We start from the raw sequence: 18,060 nt of genomic DNA on the forward strand, positions 1-18,060 counted from the left end.
GGGGTCATGTATACCATCCAGATAGCCTCAATAACACATTGTTCTCTCAAAGCTGTGTCCTTGAAAACAGCTCCCATGTGGACAGAGCATACATTCCAAGGACATGGGAGGGAGTACGGAGCCTCCAATTGCCCAGGTCCAGCTTGGAGATCAACCAGCAGTCACATTCTCTCCATGACCTCCTCCAATGCCAGCTCAGACATCTCCCCAAACTCCAGCTGTCCTCACTACTTCCCCACATATTCGACACTGGTCAAATCCATTTTTTTCTGGTGTAGTACTGTATCGATATTTATATCTTTAATAATGTTTCTTTTTCTACATTAAATTTTAGTTTTTTTAATCTTTATTTATTTTTGAGAGAGAGACAGAGTGTGAGCAGGGGAGGAGCAGAGAGAGAGGCAGACACAGAATCCGAAGCAGACTCCAGGCCCCAAGCTGTCAGCACAGAGCCCAATGTGGGGCTCGAACTCATGAACCGTGAGATCATGACCTGAGCCGAAGTTGGATGCTCAACTGACTGACCCACCCAGGTGCCCCTACATTAATTTTTTTAAAATTTTCTTGCATTGGTAGTAAAACTCTAGTTGAATGGATAAAAATTAAGATTTGTGGATGGGCAAAGCTGGGTTCAAATCTTGCATTCACTGCTTACAAACTGGGTGATGTGAGCAAATTCCCTACCTTCTGTAAACCTCATCTATAAAAGACACCTAGTAATTTTGCTTCTGAGTTTTACTGGGAGGATTAAATGTAAGAATTTCAGTAGTGAAATCATAGTTAGTAATGATTATTGTTGTTTTCTCCCTAGTTAGATTCTAAAATCCTTGGCTGTGTAGGTATGTGGCATTCTTTTTCATATCACCCTCAGAGCTGAGGGAAGAGTTTGCTGAGGTAATCCGCTCAGTGGATGTTTGCAGATTAATTGCTTTGGGCCCAACACCATGATGTGTACCGATCCTGTCCTCAGCTCCAGTGGTGTGCTACTTTCTATCTGAAAACCTCTAACTCTAAGAGTTGGCTACAAGTATGGTGTAACAATACAGAGGTGAGGGAAGCAGGAGGGGGCACTTAGAGAAAGTGCTTTTATGTGTTCCTGGGATTACAAAGCAACACTGGGTTGCTTATTAAATAAATGTGTCTGGTTGACAAAATGGCTGTCCCTGACTTTGACAAAAACGATCAATGAAACTCATTTTCTATAGGAAGATGCTTCAATGAAAGGCAAAGTCTAATCCTAATATTGTTTAGCTGACTGAATTCTTTGTGTCTGTAAAGGTCCTGCCAATTAAAGGTGTTTCAGCCAAGTCATCTGCATATTTCTCTAGCAATATGATCTGTCAACCTACACAGCATGATTCCTGAGCCTTAATATTATAGTAAGAGAAGCAAGTTATGGCATAGGGGCTGGCTGACTGGATATTAGTGATGACAATGCTTTGAAAGACCAAAGGCACATATTACCTGCTTGGAGATTCTGTGCTTTTGTTAGAAAATTCTGAGTTTTAACAACTAGAATTTATAGGGCAGTGTCACTTTGGGGCAGGTATTTGGCAACTGTCAGTTACTAAAAGTCAAATCACTAAAGTGGCAAACAATCCCAGATTTGAGGTGCTTTAGGGTTTGTGATCCTAAGACCTTGGAGGTACTGGTTAATGATTCTCACTGAATAATACATTATAAATCTCATCTCGTCATCCTTTGTTTAAATTTGCTTTTTGTTAGAATAGAAATTGGTCTTCCTTTTTAAATGTTTATTTATTTTGAGAGAGAGAGAGAAAGTGAGCACTAACAAGGAAGGGGCAGAGTGGGATGGAAAGAGAGAATCTTAAGCAGGCTCCATGCTCAGTGCAAAGCTCAACATGGGTCTAGATCTCACGACCACAAGATCACAACCTGAGCTGAAATCAAGAGACAGATGCTTAATCCACTGAGTCACCAAGGCAACCCAGGAACAGAAACTGGTCTTCTTACTGCACAGACATACAAGATGCACTTATCAAGAAGACTGGTAATCTTTGGAAAATAATTCTAAACTTAACTGGTCCCATAAGTTTTCTTGCTCCTAAGTGGAAATATTCTAATTTTATTGCCATTGTCCACAAAACATTTGAAACTCCTAAGGATATGCAACTGTTTAACTGCAAGGACATGGTCTTTGACTTAGACATCAAAGGGATTTGAAATTGTATTGGCTTCTGCCAATTCTAGCAATGTGGTCTTGCAAAAATCACTGAGTTTCATTGGTAAGCATAGACAAAAGAAAGAATTTCCTTTGAATGAATTTCCTTTGAATTCCTTTGAAAGAATTTCCCAGAACGATGTTTGGAAGGTATTATGATTGGAACATACTGGTATTCAATAAATATTAATTTTCTTTAGTCTAGAATTGACTCTGGATTAAATATACCAGCCCCATTGGAAAAATCAGTTTAACTGTATTCCAATCATAAACTTATTTTTGATACAAAGCATAATTGCCCTCATGTAGTCCCAACCTTCTTCAACTTGACTAAATATTCTCTGGTGAGGCTTGGTTCACTGGTGACTTTGATCAAATTCACTCCAAAAGATGAGCATTCATAAAAAAATAAAGATATTTGATGTTTTATTTTGTGCCTAGTGCCTAGTACAGCTCCAGGCACATAGTAGGCTCTCAATAAATGTTTGTTGAGTGATTAGTCCACAGCCAAAACTTCCACTCTGAAAGTTGAAATTTTCAAAGATATCAAAGATCAACCCACTTAAATATGTGTATAGTTCTCCAAGAGAAAAATATGCATTTGTATGGTAAAGGTCTGGTATGAATTTTTTTTCTGGTAGAAATATTTTTTTAAGTCACTTTAGATTTTAGTCATGCTTTGTCTATAAAACCTTTCCTATAATTCAAGACAGTCTTAATTCCTCCCACTGAAGGAAACCTCCACAACAAAATGAATAAAATGTGAAACTCCAGAAATGCCACCAGGAAAATTAAAAATCCCTAATGGCAAAAGGAAAAAGCTATTACTATTATTCAACTTTTGATGTAAAAATAGAAATACACATACAACAACTCACCTATATTATTTTTTTTGCCTCCCTAATAAAATGTAGGTAAGAGCATTTTTATCTCCATTTTTATAGAAATGGAAACAGGCTCAATGAGGTAAAAATCCCCAGGCAGGTCATACAAAGAGAGTGGTAAGCATAGTACTTTTTACTCTAAATTCCCTGTTATTTACACTTGACAATCATCTTATTTGGTCAAAGACTGGTCCTGCCATTGGAAAGGGAGACCCACAGTGTTTGTTGGGAATAATTTTGCTTTTTGTTGATTTTTCTTAAAGGTAAATGATGACAATTACCTCAGTATTCAAAGCCTATTTAATAGTTAGACACAGTAGGAATCTGGTTTTGTTACGGTTTCCAGAGGCCAGAAAAGCCTTTTTCTCTTTATTTTTCTCAGCTTTTCTTTTCAATGAATTTTAAACCCTAATCCTAGGCCAAGTTCTCTGGAAGCAGGAGAAGGGTGGGAGATTCTTATGCAAGTCAGTAATTGAAGGTGGGCCTATTTGGAGTAGGAAGGATCAAGATGAGAAGGGAGAATAAGCTGGACAAGGAAGTGGTTCAATTAAAACCTAGCCTAACTCTGATTCCATAGAGAGTTCTGGAGTCACAGAGTTATACCTTCTTGAGTCAAAGGAGGCAAGTTTGCATCCTTGTATCAGTCAATAATTGGATCTGGCCACTCCTGGGATGGGAAGTTATAGTCTTCCAGGAAAAAGGGCTCTTGTCAGCTGAAGGCAGTTATCTGGAGAAAGGGACAGTTGAGAGTCATTAAAATTCAATGCTCGAAGGAGGTAGGAACCCTTGCCTGGTAAATGGGAAATAGATAGGACAGCAACAGTGTCCACCACAACGTCTTGAGTAAAATGCAACAAATTCATTTTACTTCTTTCTTTTCTTTCTTTCTTTCTTTCTTTCTTTCTTTCTTTCTTTCTTTCTTTCTTTCTTTCTTTCTTTCTTTCTTTCTTTCTTTCTCTTTCTTTCTTTCTTTCCTTACTTACTTATTTATTTTTAATGTTTATTTATTTTTAAGAGAGAGAGAGTCAAAGTATGAATGAGGAAGTGGTAGAGAGAGAGGGAGACACAGAATCTGAAGCAGGCTCCAGGCTCTGAGCTGTCAGCACAGAGCCCAATGTGGAGCTCGAACCCAAGAACCATGAGATCATGACCCTAAGCTGAAGTCGGCTGCTTGACTGAGCAACTCAGGCGCCCCAAAATGCAACAATTTTAGACACCCACTCAAAGGCAAACCTTCCTATATAGTACATTCTTAAGGTATAGTACATTCTATATATATATATATATTTTTAACATTTTATTTATTTTTGAGACAAAGAGACAGAGCATGAATGGGGGAGGGGCAGAGAGAGAGGGAGATACAGAATCGGAAGCAGGCTCCAGGCTCTGAGCCATCAGCCCAGAGCCCGACGCGGGGCGCGAACCCACGGACCGCGAGATCGTGACCTGAGCCGAAGTTGGACGCCCAACCGACTGAGCCACACAGGCGCCCCTATATATTCTATATAGTACATTCAGTTCCTACTAATATGTAAAAGATTGAAATTAGGTCCTCAACAGAACTATGGATTCCATTAATTTAGGGTCAAATGACAGAACCAAAACAAAAAAAAATAGGCAGTTAGGGACACCAAAAATGATTTTAATAATTTCATGATGTAGTATATAAAATTTGCATTATTTGAAGAAAGTATGTGGGGGAATTATAACATGTTTTAAACTACAAGGAAGACTATAGATAGCATGCTTGCAAAGTAAGTAACTTAAAATTATTCACACCAGAGTTTTCCGCCCATATGAATATATTTTACTCTATTAGATAGATATGACATCCAATAAAAGGCCTGTACACAATGTAATCCATTCGTCCTTTGAGTAACACATTGGGGGAATTTCAGGCCTGATAATAACATGTTCTGGGTCCCTGGACCTATTTATGTGTTTTCTTTGGCTTGGAAGGACCTGTTGAAATCTTTTTAGTACAAAGTATTTCTTCCAGTCTTGTCTAGGCCTCCTAGATTGCCCTGGAGAAGATCAGAGTCTCCTCTGTTGGCCCATGAAGAAATGAGACAGATCTGGGAGTACCCCAGAACTCAAGACACCATTTCCTCTGGCATTCTCTGTGAAGGCCATTTTCATGGTCTGCAGAGAAAAGGTTAAGAGCATGTGGAGAATTTGGACAAGGCCTCTGTGGTTGTTTTGTTCACGGGAGTAAGTCAGGGGAAGGTATTATGTCTCATTCATCCTGACTCCCGCACAAGGTGGATACTGAGTGTGATAGACAGCTGTGTGGACACTAAACGCCACCCTTTCCTTATGGACACTCAGCATGACATCATTTCCCAGGTAAGTGAGATCATGCATATTAGTTATCTATTGCTATTTTACAAATTACCCCAAACTTTAGCAGCTTAAATCATCATACAGTTGTTATCTAACACAGTTTCTGAGGGTCAGGAATCCAAGAATGGCTTAGCTGGGTAGTTCTGGCTCACGGTTTCTCAAGAGGTTATTAGTCAAGCTGCCAACTGGGGCTACAAATATCTCAAGGCTCAACTGGTATTAGACCATCTCTTTCCAAGCTCACTCACATGGTGGTAGTAGGTTCTTTGCTGGGTGTTGGCTAGAAGTTTCCCAACATGGAATTCTCCCCATTAGGCTGTTCAAAACATGGCAATTTGTTTTCCACAGAGTGAATTGTCGAAGAGAGAGCAAGCTCAAGATGGAAGCAGAAATCCTTTATAATATAATCTTGGAACTCATACCATCATTTCTGCCATAGCAATATGAGAGGGGACCACACAAGGTGTGAATAGCAGGGGGCAAGGATCACTGGAGGCTATGTTGGCACTGCAACTTAGTTCTGGCCAACAGAATATGGGTGGAAATGATGTATGCTATTTGCAAATAAGCATGTGGAAAACACCCTTCACAATCTTCCGTGTCTATTTCCTAATTATCCAAGTGAGTAGTTAGGTCTTAAAAATCCAGAGAGGAATAGAACCAAAAAATCATAAGAGCCTGCATCCATGACTGACTGCACAGAGCAAACCCTCTATGACCTAAGGAAGAAAGAAACTATTAGTGTGTAACACCACTGAGATTCTCTCTTTCCTTCCTTCCTTCCTTCCTTTCTTCCTTCCTTCCTTCCTTCCTTCCTTCCTTCCTTCCTTCCTTCTTCCTTCCTTGAGGTTTCTTTTACATCAGTTAGCTTCCCCTAATGTGTATATGTGTGTGTATGTGCATTTCAATTCAGAGTTTATATATTTTGATTTTTCACAGCTTTATTAATATGCACTTGTTAGTATATTTGACTTGTGCAATTTTTCCCTCTATGTTGTTAGTATTGGCTATTCCCGTTAACATGTAAATTTCTGGAGATCATGAATCCTGTATTCTATTTTGTCTCTATCTCTCTCCAACAACCAGGTCATTATCCTGCACCTAGAACAACTATTATCCACAGGTCAACTGCATGCAACCTTATTTCAACGCAAGGGAAAAGATGTCCCATGAAGTCTTAGCCCAAAAAGTCTCATTTCAGGGACTGACCTAAATAAGAGGATATTACAAGTCTTAAAAGCTTAACTTTATAGAAAAGAGTCAAAATTTCAAAATCTATGTTTAGCAAGGCCATCTTATGGAAAACAAATGCATAATTTTATACAATAGATAACCCAAATATCTGTATAGGAAAGAACTGTGCAATGGCACTTTTATATACTCAAGCCAATTAAAACTTTTATTGAGTACCAACTATATTCAGTTAACACATCAAACTTTAGCTTTTACATAGTCATATTGTTTAGTAGAAGTGTTGTATTTAAATATATATTTAATATCATATGTAATTATAATTAATATATATTTAATATTATATATAATTATTTAACATTTATATAATATTTGTATTATAATATAATATTGGAATCTATACACCTACATATCAAGAATTTTATTTTATCAAACTGGTTTACATTGTAATCTTTCACGGCATTAGATTAGCAGAAATGACACTATCTGCGTCCTCCAACTCCTGGAATAAAGCAGAACACTTTTCTCATTTCCTGTACCAAAGAGTTTCAGTTTTTTAGTCTAAGGATATAAATGAAGTGTAGTATCTAGGAAAAATATTCACGTCTTTTAAAATGAGAGATCCTTCCTTGAAAGGTTACCTTGATTTTAAAGTTTCAAAGTAATTAAGAGCACAAACCTGGCTGGGACACCACTGGTTGTCTGTGACTCCATTTTTTATCACTGTCTGAAAGACAGATGAGGCAGGCCACAGGCATGTGAAATTCCTGACAGATTAACTTTTGGGGAGTCAGACCAAACTAGAAACTGCTGTTCCATTTGCATGGAAGTAAGAGCAAATATGGCTTACTTTTAAGTGATATCCACGCATACGGTAAATAGAGAAAATGTAGTAGCCTCATTATTGGGCTCAGACAAAGAATTCAGATCTTTTGTGAGAATTCACTTCTGTTTTTTAGTTGAACACCAAATTCAATTAAAATGAAGTGTGTATTGATTCTACTTTTTATAAAGTCCTATAATTGGAAGTTCTGGATGTAATACACTTTTAAGTATCAAATCACAAATAACAATTCTATCTGTGAGACATATTATTAGCCCTTGTCAATTAACCAATCGCAGAAATTTTTCTCAACTCTGATTACCCTGAACACAGATAATGAGTTCTCCTTCCAATTTTTATCAATTTCCTCCTTGCTCTATAGAAAATTATTGGTGTCTGTTTTCTTGTTAAGTTACTAGCTGATTTTATTTTTCATTTGATTTTACTTAAAGTGAAACTTTTTGTGATTATAACACAAAATCCTAGAGAAGAAAAGAGAGTCAGGACCACTTAAATGTATACTTTTTTTGGTGAAATCTCAGTGATCCCCTTTCTGAATTACGTGTAGTGAATACTATAAAGTAATAGTGAACTTCTCACTCACTGTCCCCTGACCCCCAGCCCTTATTGTTACACACATACAGAAACCATCTGTGTTGAAATTATTAGAGAATTTAAGTTTGGGGTATAGAATTTAACAAATAATGAGAAAATCAAGTTTGCTTCTATAAAATAAAACAAACCTAAATACACAAAGATACCTCCACACATACTTACATATACACACATATGCAATATACTCCCCATAGAGAGAGGTATAATAGGAGATTATATTTTATTCCATGAGAATTTTTACATCACAAAAAAGTGACTCAGGGTGACAGATGGTCCACACTCCCCAGGGATTGCAACAAGACAGATGTAACTGTAGAGGGGATGTAGGTGTCCTGCCTGTGGTCTTCAGACCCTTGCAGTATCCTGGCATTACCCAATGTGGCTCCTAGTAGATTTTTACAATAATTTCCTCAATGAATTATGCCTCCCCAAGTCCACAACTATTTTTTTTAATTAAACAAAATTTTTTTTAAGTTTATTTATTTTGAGCAAGACAGAGACAGTGTGAGCTAGGGAGGGGCAGAGAGAGAGGGAGACCAAGAATCCCAAGCAGACTCTCAGCTGTCAGCGCAGAGCCTGTTGGTCTCTGGGCTCAAACTCATGAAACCACAAGATCATGACCTGAGCCAAAACGAAGGGCCGGATGTTTAACCAACTAAGCCACCCAGGAATCCCTGAAAGTTTTAAAAAATGTTTATTTATTTTTGAGAGAGAGGGAAAGAGAGAGACAGAGCATGATCAGGGGGTGGGTCAGAGAGAGAAGGAGACAGAGAATCTGAAGCAGGTTCCAGGCTCTAAGCTGTCAACACAGAGCCTGATGCAGGGCTGGAACCGTGAGAACCGTGTTAGTCGCTTAACCGACTGAGCCACCCATGCACCACCTCTCCAACCCTTTATAATGTGACTCTGCCACTCCTCTCAACAGGAAGTCTTGAATCTGGTCTGGCCCCAGGACTTGCTTTGACCAACAGAATGAGGTAGAAATGATGCACAATTGCCAAGGGCAGGCATTTGGAAGCTTATGGCTTATGTTTTCACCCTCTTGAAACCACTCTGAGACCACCATAATGGGAATAAGCCCAGGATGAAAGATCACATGAAAAAGAGATGCCCAGCCAACTCAACCAATAAATGTCCTTACATCTGTGAGCCCAGGTAAGACAGAAGAATCACTGAGGGAACCCACAGAAGTGTAAGAAGCAACATATCATTGTGTATCTTTCTTTAACTTTTTAATTTGAACTAACTGTAGACTTATACAAAAGTTGCTGAGATAGTATAGAAAGTTTCCACATACCCCTTACTGGGCTTATATTATCACCACATACAACCATAGTGCAATGGTCAAAACCAGGAAATTAATACCAGTAAGCAAAGAGTTTATCCAAATCCCACCTTTTTTTTTTTTTTTTTTTTTTTTTTTTTGCATGACTGCCTTTTGTTCTGTAGCAGGATCCAGTCCAGGATTCCACATTTCATTTAGTTTTTGTCTCCTCAGTCTCCTTTAACTATCACAGTTCTTCAGTCTTTCCTTGTCTTTCATGACTTTGACACTTTTGAAGAGTACTTGTCAGTTATTTTGCAAAATATTCCTCAGTTTGGGTTTGGCTGAGGTTTTGCATTTTAGGAATGAAGTGATGTCCTTCTCAGTCCATCCTATCGGGGAGTACATAATGTGAAGTTGACTTATTACTGGTGCTGCTCACCTTGATCAGTAGATTAAAGTGGTTTCTTTCTGATTTCTCCATTAAAAAATGTTTTTTTAACATTTACTTATTTCTGAGAAACAGAGAGAGACAGAGCATGAGAGGAGGACAGGCAGACACACACACACACACACACACACACACACACAATCCGAAGCAGGCTCCAGGCTCCAAGCCATCAGCACAGAGCCCAAAGCAGGGCTCAAACCCATAAACCGCAATATCATGACCTGAGCCAAAGTTGGATGCTCAACCAACTGAACCACCTTCTGATTTCTCCATTTTAAAGTTGCTATTTTATTAACTTTATAGTAGATAGTAACTTTATAGTAGATAAATATCTTAGGAGAGATAATTTGGAATATGAAAATAATGGTTTTAAGCTTCTAAGTCTTGGAGTGGCTTGTAACATAGATAAATAGATACAGAGATAGATAGATAATAGATACATAGATGATAAAGATAGATATATAACTGATACAAGGCATAAGTCAAGCAGGGACTTCAGCTGGGGAGGTGAGACAGTGTGATATGGAAAATGGAAAAAAGGGAAGGGTCTATGTAATTTGAGTATCTATTGCACTTTTGTGATAGATTGGTGGGTAAAGAGATTAGAGTCATTCTGGTACAGCAATATAATATTTGAGAGCTAGAGAAGAGAGAGAGGATTTTTTTTTCTTTTCTAAATAAGGGCTTAAAAATGTAAGTTTTGACTTGACACCTGAGTGTGGAAGAGAAATTTTTAAATTACTTTTGGTAATTTGAGTACAATGTTATACTTTTGGTAATTTGAGTACTTTGGGCATGTAGAGTCCCAAGATTTATTAGGGTTTTATAGAATTTTTTTTTCCTTAATGGGTAGTTAAAGGGTGAAGCTGTGGGCAGAACTATACATTCTTTAAACAATGTAATTGTAATTGTTAATAGTCACATCACCCTATGTGTATAAGATGAATGGGAATCTACTTATTGGACAAAGCTCAGTCATCCATGAACAAAAAACAGGAGTATAAGTCAGAATGTTATTTCTCAGAGAAAATGTGGCTGGTCTTCCTATTGTTTTGTAATAAGACATATACAAGAAGAGTCTGGCATGACACGGAATCTGAACAGCTCTAACTGCAGCTAATGAGAGAAAAAAATGCACAGGTATCTAGGAAATTGTAAAGCAGAATAACTAACAGTTACTGAGTTCCTTGGCATTGGTGATAAACCAAAAAGCTAAACAGATAAGTTACTTGTATTCATGGAGTTTATATTCTAGTGCAGGAGAGCTTCAACAAACAAATGCATTATTTAACATGCATTTTAGATAATTCTATACAGTTTCAAAGACAAATAAAGCTGGACAGAGGCAAAGAGAGTGATAGGGTAGGGCAGCTGCTATTTTAGAAAAAGCAATCAGGGACAACTTGCCTAGGATGTGATATCTGACTCCACAGATGACAGAAGGCCATCAAGAGAGGAATAATGGGAGCCAGCCAACAATAAGAGGGACTCAACAGGTAGATGAGACCCAGCAGAAGGAGCCCAAAAGCATACAACATAGTAACACATAGAGAGAGGTGCAAGGCAAGTGATGTGTACTGAAGAAGATTCTCAGTAGATAAACCAGCTGTGGTTCTAAGACAAGGTACTCAGCCTGAGATCTATGCACCACCTGGGCCTGCAGGCAGATTCCAAGGGGTCCATGAATGTGGCTGGGGAAAAACTTAAATTGAATTGGATGTAATTTACTATAGTATGGAAACAGATCAGTAGTTTCTAAACAAATCATGAGAAGCATTTTTTTTCCTTTTTTTCCCCTTTCAAATGAAATTTCCTGCATAAGTGTTATAATGTTTTTAAAAAATGCTTCATTTCTTTGGCTGAAGTGTCTTGGTCTCTGAGGCTCTCACTCCTGATCTGTCCTTGAAAGCCCAGTTCTTCACAGGGCACAGTTTGACTAGTGCTTCTTTCTTTCCTCTGAAATAAATATTGCCCTGCCTCACAAGCCTGTAAGTAGGAATACCAAGAGATTTTGACCATAGCAGATGGGGTGATGCACATTAAAGAGCTGGGCAGGCCATGCAAACTGGTGTACTCGCTGGTGTGCGTGGAGAGGTGAAGAGTGATTCTACCGGTCCCTCCCCAGATTTTCCTCTGATGATGCTCACTTTGGCCAGCTAATTGACAATTACCCAAGCAGGTAGATATTAGCCAAGTCCAGAATATCCCAAAATATCTTGAGCTAAGCCCTTTTTAAAAAGTATATGTGGCTTAGAAACACAGACATAAAACATTATGTATGTGTTACTGTGGGCAAGAAAAATTTTACTCTACCCCTTAAAATTCTTTTGGCTGGTCTTAAGAATTAAATAGGCATAAGACAGATGAACAGGAGAAAATCAAATTTAATTATGTATGTACAGGGAATCCATGAGAATATGAGGCCCACAGGCAGTCAGACAACTGAGGCTTATATACCACCGAGCTAAGGAGAAGGGGGTGGGTGTCTGAGACTTCAAAGAGAAGAAAGACAATTCATAAGAAGTTGAAAAGGATTAAACATCTGGTAAACAAATGTTTTCTGGGCCAAGTAGAAACAATGGGACATGAAGGGGAATTTTAACAAACAGACTTTGGTAAGTTTCTCCCTGTACACCACACCTAGTTCATACTATGCTGTAGTTATCTATGGTGATAGTTCCCTTCCTGGAGCAGGTCCTCCATCTAAATTCTTTTAGGCAGTTAGGGAGCCTTCTGTTTCTTAACAACAATCATCCTAAAATAATCCACATGCCAAAGAGACACATTTTAAGATGGCAAGTTTTGTTTCCCGGCAGTACTACAATAAAAAAAAACAAAAACAAACAAACAAAAAACAAATGCAGACACTACTGATCAGTGGCATAGCACAATTTACCCAGCTTAAGAAAATGATTTATTCACCACCCCATAAGACTATACAATTATTCACTGACATGAAAATCATTTCCCAAGCTCTCTCTACCATGTGTATTCGGGAAGAAGTGACAGAGGAAAAAGTAAGAGGACATGTGGGGCAGCTTTTACTACTCCATGACTGTGGTTTGCTTATTTAATTCACAATGATCTCAAATGATTTTTGTAGAATGGCTGTCACTAGGATTTAGATCTTTGACAATAAATCCCATTGCTAAGTATTTCCTCAGATTTTGTTCAAAGCATTTTGTTGTCAAATTGAGGTCTTTAAGGAGCTATCATCTATTTAAAAATACATTAGAACAGTCATAAGTTCCCTTCTTCTTTAAGTTTCTCAAGTGAAGAGTTATTGCAATTGTGTTTCTGGAAGGTGCATACAAAAATCACAAATCACAGTGCATTCATGAGCCTGTCATGAGCCTTCCAGTATTAATGTAAAAAGGAGATGGAATTTCACCAAAATAAGACAGAACTTTCTGATAGATCTGTCTAAGGAGAAGATAAAAGAAAAATAATTTTAATAAGTTTCCTGTTACTGGAGAGGGTTTAAGTATAATTTTTTAAATGCAAGAGCTATATCAGACTTTACAATGTAAGCCATATTAAATGCTCCCCAAAGGATGGCATTCACTTTCCTTTCCAGGTTCTTTTACAAACTATTACTGCCCTAAAAGATCATTAGAAAAACCTGTTGATTATTGGACATAGTGAATGAGAGTGGAATACTACCCTCACAGGTCTTAATAGGATCTAAGTAAGGAGAAATAAAGTGAAGATACGTATGGCACTTTAGGGCTAGTGGGTCAATTTTAAGGTGGGTTTTGGAAGGTGGAGAGCTGATTGAGACCGGGCAGAATTTATAGCACAGCTTTGAATTGCTGAGCAAAGTTTGTGGGTGCCTTGAAGAGAGAGTTGATAAGCATGCTATTAGTCATGACGTTTAGGTAACTTATTGCAGTCATATTTATTTTCCTGGAAGAAGTATATTCTGGAGCAAATAGTTAAGCTACTTTGCTTGTTTTAGTACTGTTTAACATACATAGAGAAAAATATCCCAGTCCCAATATTGTTTAACACAGAGACTGGAAATTATGGTGATTTCAGTTCTCATTTCCAACCCTGCAATTCTGTTTCTTTTCTTTGGTATGGCAACATTTTCAAGAAAGTGGTAATAATGATCAATCTCACTTTTGACTTTCAAAATCCTCTGTGGGTTACGCATCAACAATTTGCATACAAAACCAAGTTTTCTCCCTAACATTGTATTTGATTTTATCACTGTATAGTTATTAAAGACTTGTTCTTTAATACAAATTTGCATACAAAACCAAGTTTTCTCCCTAACATTGTATTTGATTTTATCACTGTATAGTTATTAAAGACTTGTTCATTTAATATTCACATTTTGTGAGCACATTTTATGTCAGTTTAACTGGTAAAAAATGGCCCAAAGTAAATTTGTGCCCAAGATGAATAAAGGAAAATACACCCACTGTGAAGTCTTTCGTACTTACTTAACAAATGCCTTTCTAAGAGTTGAGTGATGTTTTGAAGGGCGGGGAGGTGTGCATGTGACAACACACAGGTGTTTAATTGAGACTCGTGGAGGTGACATCTAGCTGTTTAGGGTTATGTTGACTCTCTTTATACTCTGCTTAAAATCCCTATTTTGATTTCTAGTTTCATCTCTAATATGTAAAGAGTTTGGATCCGTCCTGTCCTCATAGTAAGAAAAAGGTGAATAAACTAAAGCAAAGGCTTTTCTTGGAACCATCAAGAATTCAGGTCATTCATAAGGCACACTGCCACACAAAAATCTGGAGAGAGAGACAAATCCAGAAAACCTCAGCCAAGATCTACTTACCTGGAGCAGAAGCTGTGGGAGCCATAAACTGGTGGAAACACTCAAGTGGGGATTTGGAAGAATTGCTGGAAGCTGAGTGTACATGAAAAGCTTCTGGGGATGCAAGCTTGGGGTAGACCCTATACTTCAGTGTGTTTTACCTCTGGAACCCCAGAAAGTTCTCAGGGTAAAGATTCAAGAAAGATCACCTCGAGTAGGGTTATTTTTGTGAAATATGCCCAGACCATTTTCCATAAGAAGGAAAGACACTGCAGGAAAAAGATGGCCAAAGCTTCATCCCAGCTAGGTGAGGAATATTCCTCCCACTCCAGCCCCTGTGAGCCTTCCTGTCCCACCTAAAGGGAAAAAGAAAAGCTAAGAAACACGTATGAAGGTCACAGTCCAGGGACACAGGAAGATTGAATTCGCTGAAAGACTGAGATTTAATCATAAGCTTATAGGACACTCCCACTCTGCCATACCTTACCAGAACAGCAACAACACTGCAGTGTAATAACACTGGGTTTCAGCAGAAAGAGCTGCAAGATGTAAACTCTGAGGAGGAGTACTTATGAAAGCCCAAAGTCAACAGGGAATATCAAAACAATATAGCTACAGCAAATGTTAAACACAGTAGAACTCCTAGCCAGATTAATATAAAACCTCAAACTAAAGGCCTATTTACTTCAAGTCCCATTACCTGATGTATAATGCTTTTAACAAAAACTTACAAGGCATTTTAAATGCTGTATATACAAGGCATGTTAAATGTGTGTATATATATATATATATATATATATATATATACACACACACACATATATATACACATACATATATATATTTATATATATACACACATACATATATATATACACACACATATACATATATATGTATATATATCTTACGCTATATATAAATGCTTTGTTATGTATCTATATAATATATAAGATATAAGATTATATATAAGAATATATTATATATATTATATTCTATTACATATCCCATTATATTACATATATATTATATCTTATGTATAAAATACATATATATTTTACAAGGTCAGAGAATAAGGAAATACTCCAACAAATGAACAAAAAAAATCCCCACAATGTTGGGGTATGTTAGAGGGACGAAGTAGTCAACTGAAAAACTCCCAGTGGCCAAGTCTGAGACAATTTAAGCAACAAAATAAGTAAATTAGATTATAACCCACTGTATTAAATCTATGAGTCCATAGTGATATAAATAAATGGTTGGCTAAATAAATAAATGGAGGATAAAAAGCAAATCTCCCTGTAGAAGAATTAAAAATAATTTAATGTAGATACTTGTCCCCTCAAGGAGGTAGAGATTAATTTTCTAGTCCTTATGCATGGGCTGCACATAGTAACTGTCTTCTAAAATGTATAGTATAGAAAAAAAGAGAGAAGAGTAACTTACTGTGGAAAAAACCCACAAATACTGTCTTGGCCTGGTGATCAAGGTTGACACCAGTAGCAATATCATGTTAAATGCACGTACTTTTGATATGATGTGACGACAATGGCACTTTACCCCTGTGGTCTTGTTCCAGAATATCCATCATCCCAGTAAGATCATGAGAAAAACATCAGACAAATCCCAATTGAGGTAATTCCACAAAATAACTTACCAGAACTCCTCAACACCGTCAAGGTCTTCAAAAATCGAGGAAGGTCTGAGAAACTGTCACCACCAAGAGGAGCCTCAGGAGACATGACAACCAAATATAAATTGGTATCTCAGGATCCTAGAACACACACACACAAAGGATATTAGGTTAAAAAAAAAAAGAAACTAAGTTTCAGAGCACCTGAGTGGCTCAGTTGGTTAAGCATCCAACTTTGACTCAGGTTATGATCTCGCGGCTCATAAGTTAGAGCCCTGCATCAGGCTCTGGGCTGACAACTCAGAGCCTGGAGCCTGCTTCGGATTCTGTATCTCCCTCTCTCTCTACCCCTCCCCCGCTCACACTCTGTCTCTGTCTCTCTCTCTCAAAATAAACATTAAAAACATTAAAAAAAAAGAAACTAAACATGAATAAATATTTGGATTTTAGTAATAATGTATCAGTATTGGCTTATTATTTGTAACAAATATATCATACTAATATAAGGTGTTAATGAGGAAAACTGGGTGTAGAGGATATGGAAACTCTGCATTTTTGTCCCAAATTTTTTCTGTAAATCTATCTGTTCTATGATACAATGTTTATTTTTTTTAAATCCCAACCTTCAAGAAAAAATTTTTTGGAGAATACAGACTGAGTCATTTGGACAGACTTAACATAATAGTTATATAAAAGATGGCTACTATGTCAAGGAAGACTGAGCAAATTTCCATGATGCCAAACAATTCTTATGGTTCTCCTAAAGACTAGTGACCCTCTGGATGAGGCGTAAGGATGATACCAACATCTGGATACTTACATCTACACACCTGTATTTCACCTGTAGAAAGACATGGTCACTAGGTCACAGAGAAAATCCTCACAATTTTTTAATACTGAGCCTTTAGTCAAGAGATGGGGATGAACTTCACATAACCTTGAAACAACACTGCCTGGCTCATTGAGAGTGGCTGTCTGTAAATGCTGACATTTTCCTTTGAAAGTCCATTGTCTTGCTTCAGGCAATAGACTACCAAAAAAAAAAAAAAAGGGACAGAAAAGGCAGCTTGAGATTTATGATCTTATTGTGATTATGAAATTACAAAAAGGAGCCAGCCTTGTCCATGCTGGCCGCAGACAAGTGTAGCTATAACTAAAATTTACAGGATGCATAAAAAGAATCACATCGGCAGAGTGCTGTAAATCCTGGCTGCCCAGTCACCCCAGCAAATTCCTAATGGATCATCATGCCCTCAAGTTTAAATGGTTGTTCTTAAGAAGTAAAGGTAAGTGACAGGTTAAATACATAAGCAAACAGTGAAATCATTTCATTTCCTGAGTTTGGAATGGGTGGGATGGGAGGAATAACCCACACAGTGAAACAAAGCGTATGTCTGCAGGAAACTTTCACTCACGTTCCTACTAGATGCTACACTTTGAACAAGGCTCTAGGGATACTAATACACAAAAACACATTCTCAGCATCAAAGAGGCCACTCCTACACATGGAGAAAATCTGCTAACCTGTGGCAACACAGTGAAATAACTCCTGTGAAAGAAGTAAGCCTAGTACTGACTGAACCAAAGAGGTGTTATATGATGTCTTAAGAAGTCTGGATTTTATGCTGAGGGGATGGAAACTTACTGAAGAATTATAAATGCTATTATTTGTTTAATTCTAGAAATATTATGATGGTTGCCATGAGGAAGCAAGTTATGAGGCTGCTGTGATTGTCCAAGAAAGAGACACATCAACTGGGGCAAATGGTCAGAGGGATAGAAAGGAGGGATCCATGCAACACTGGCATGTGTGGGAGAGAAGAATCGGAAACCATCCTTAGTTGTGTGGTTTAGGCAACAGGACGAATATTGGTGCATTCAGTAAGACAGGAAATAA

The sequence above is a fragment of the Neofelis nebulosa genome, chromosome 9, assembly GCF_028018385.1.
Source record: "Neofelis nebulosa isolate mNeoNeb1 chromosome 9, mNeoNeb1.pri, whole genome shotgun sequence".
In the NCBI taxonomy this organism is placed as follows: domain Eukaryota; kingdom Metazoa; phylum Chordata; class Mammalia; order Carnivora; family Felidae; genus Neofelis; species Neofelis nebulosa.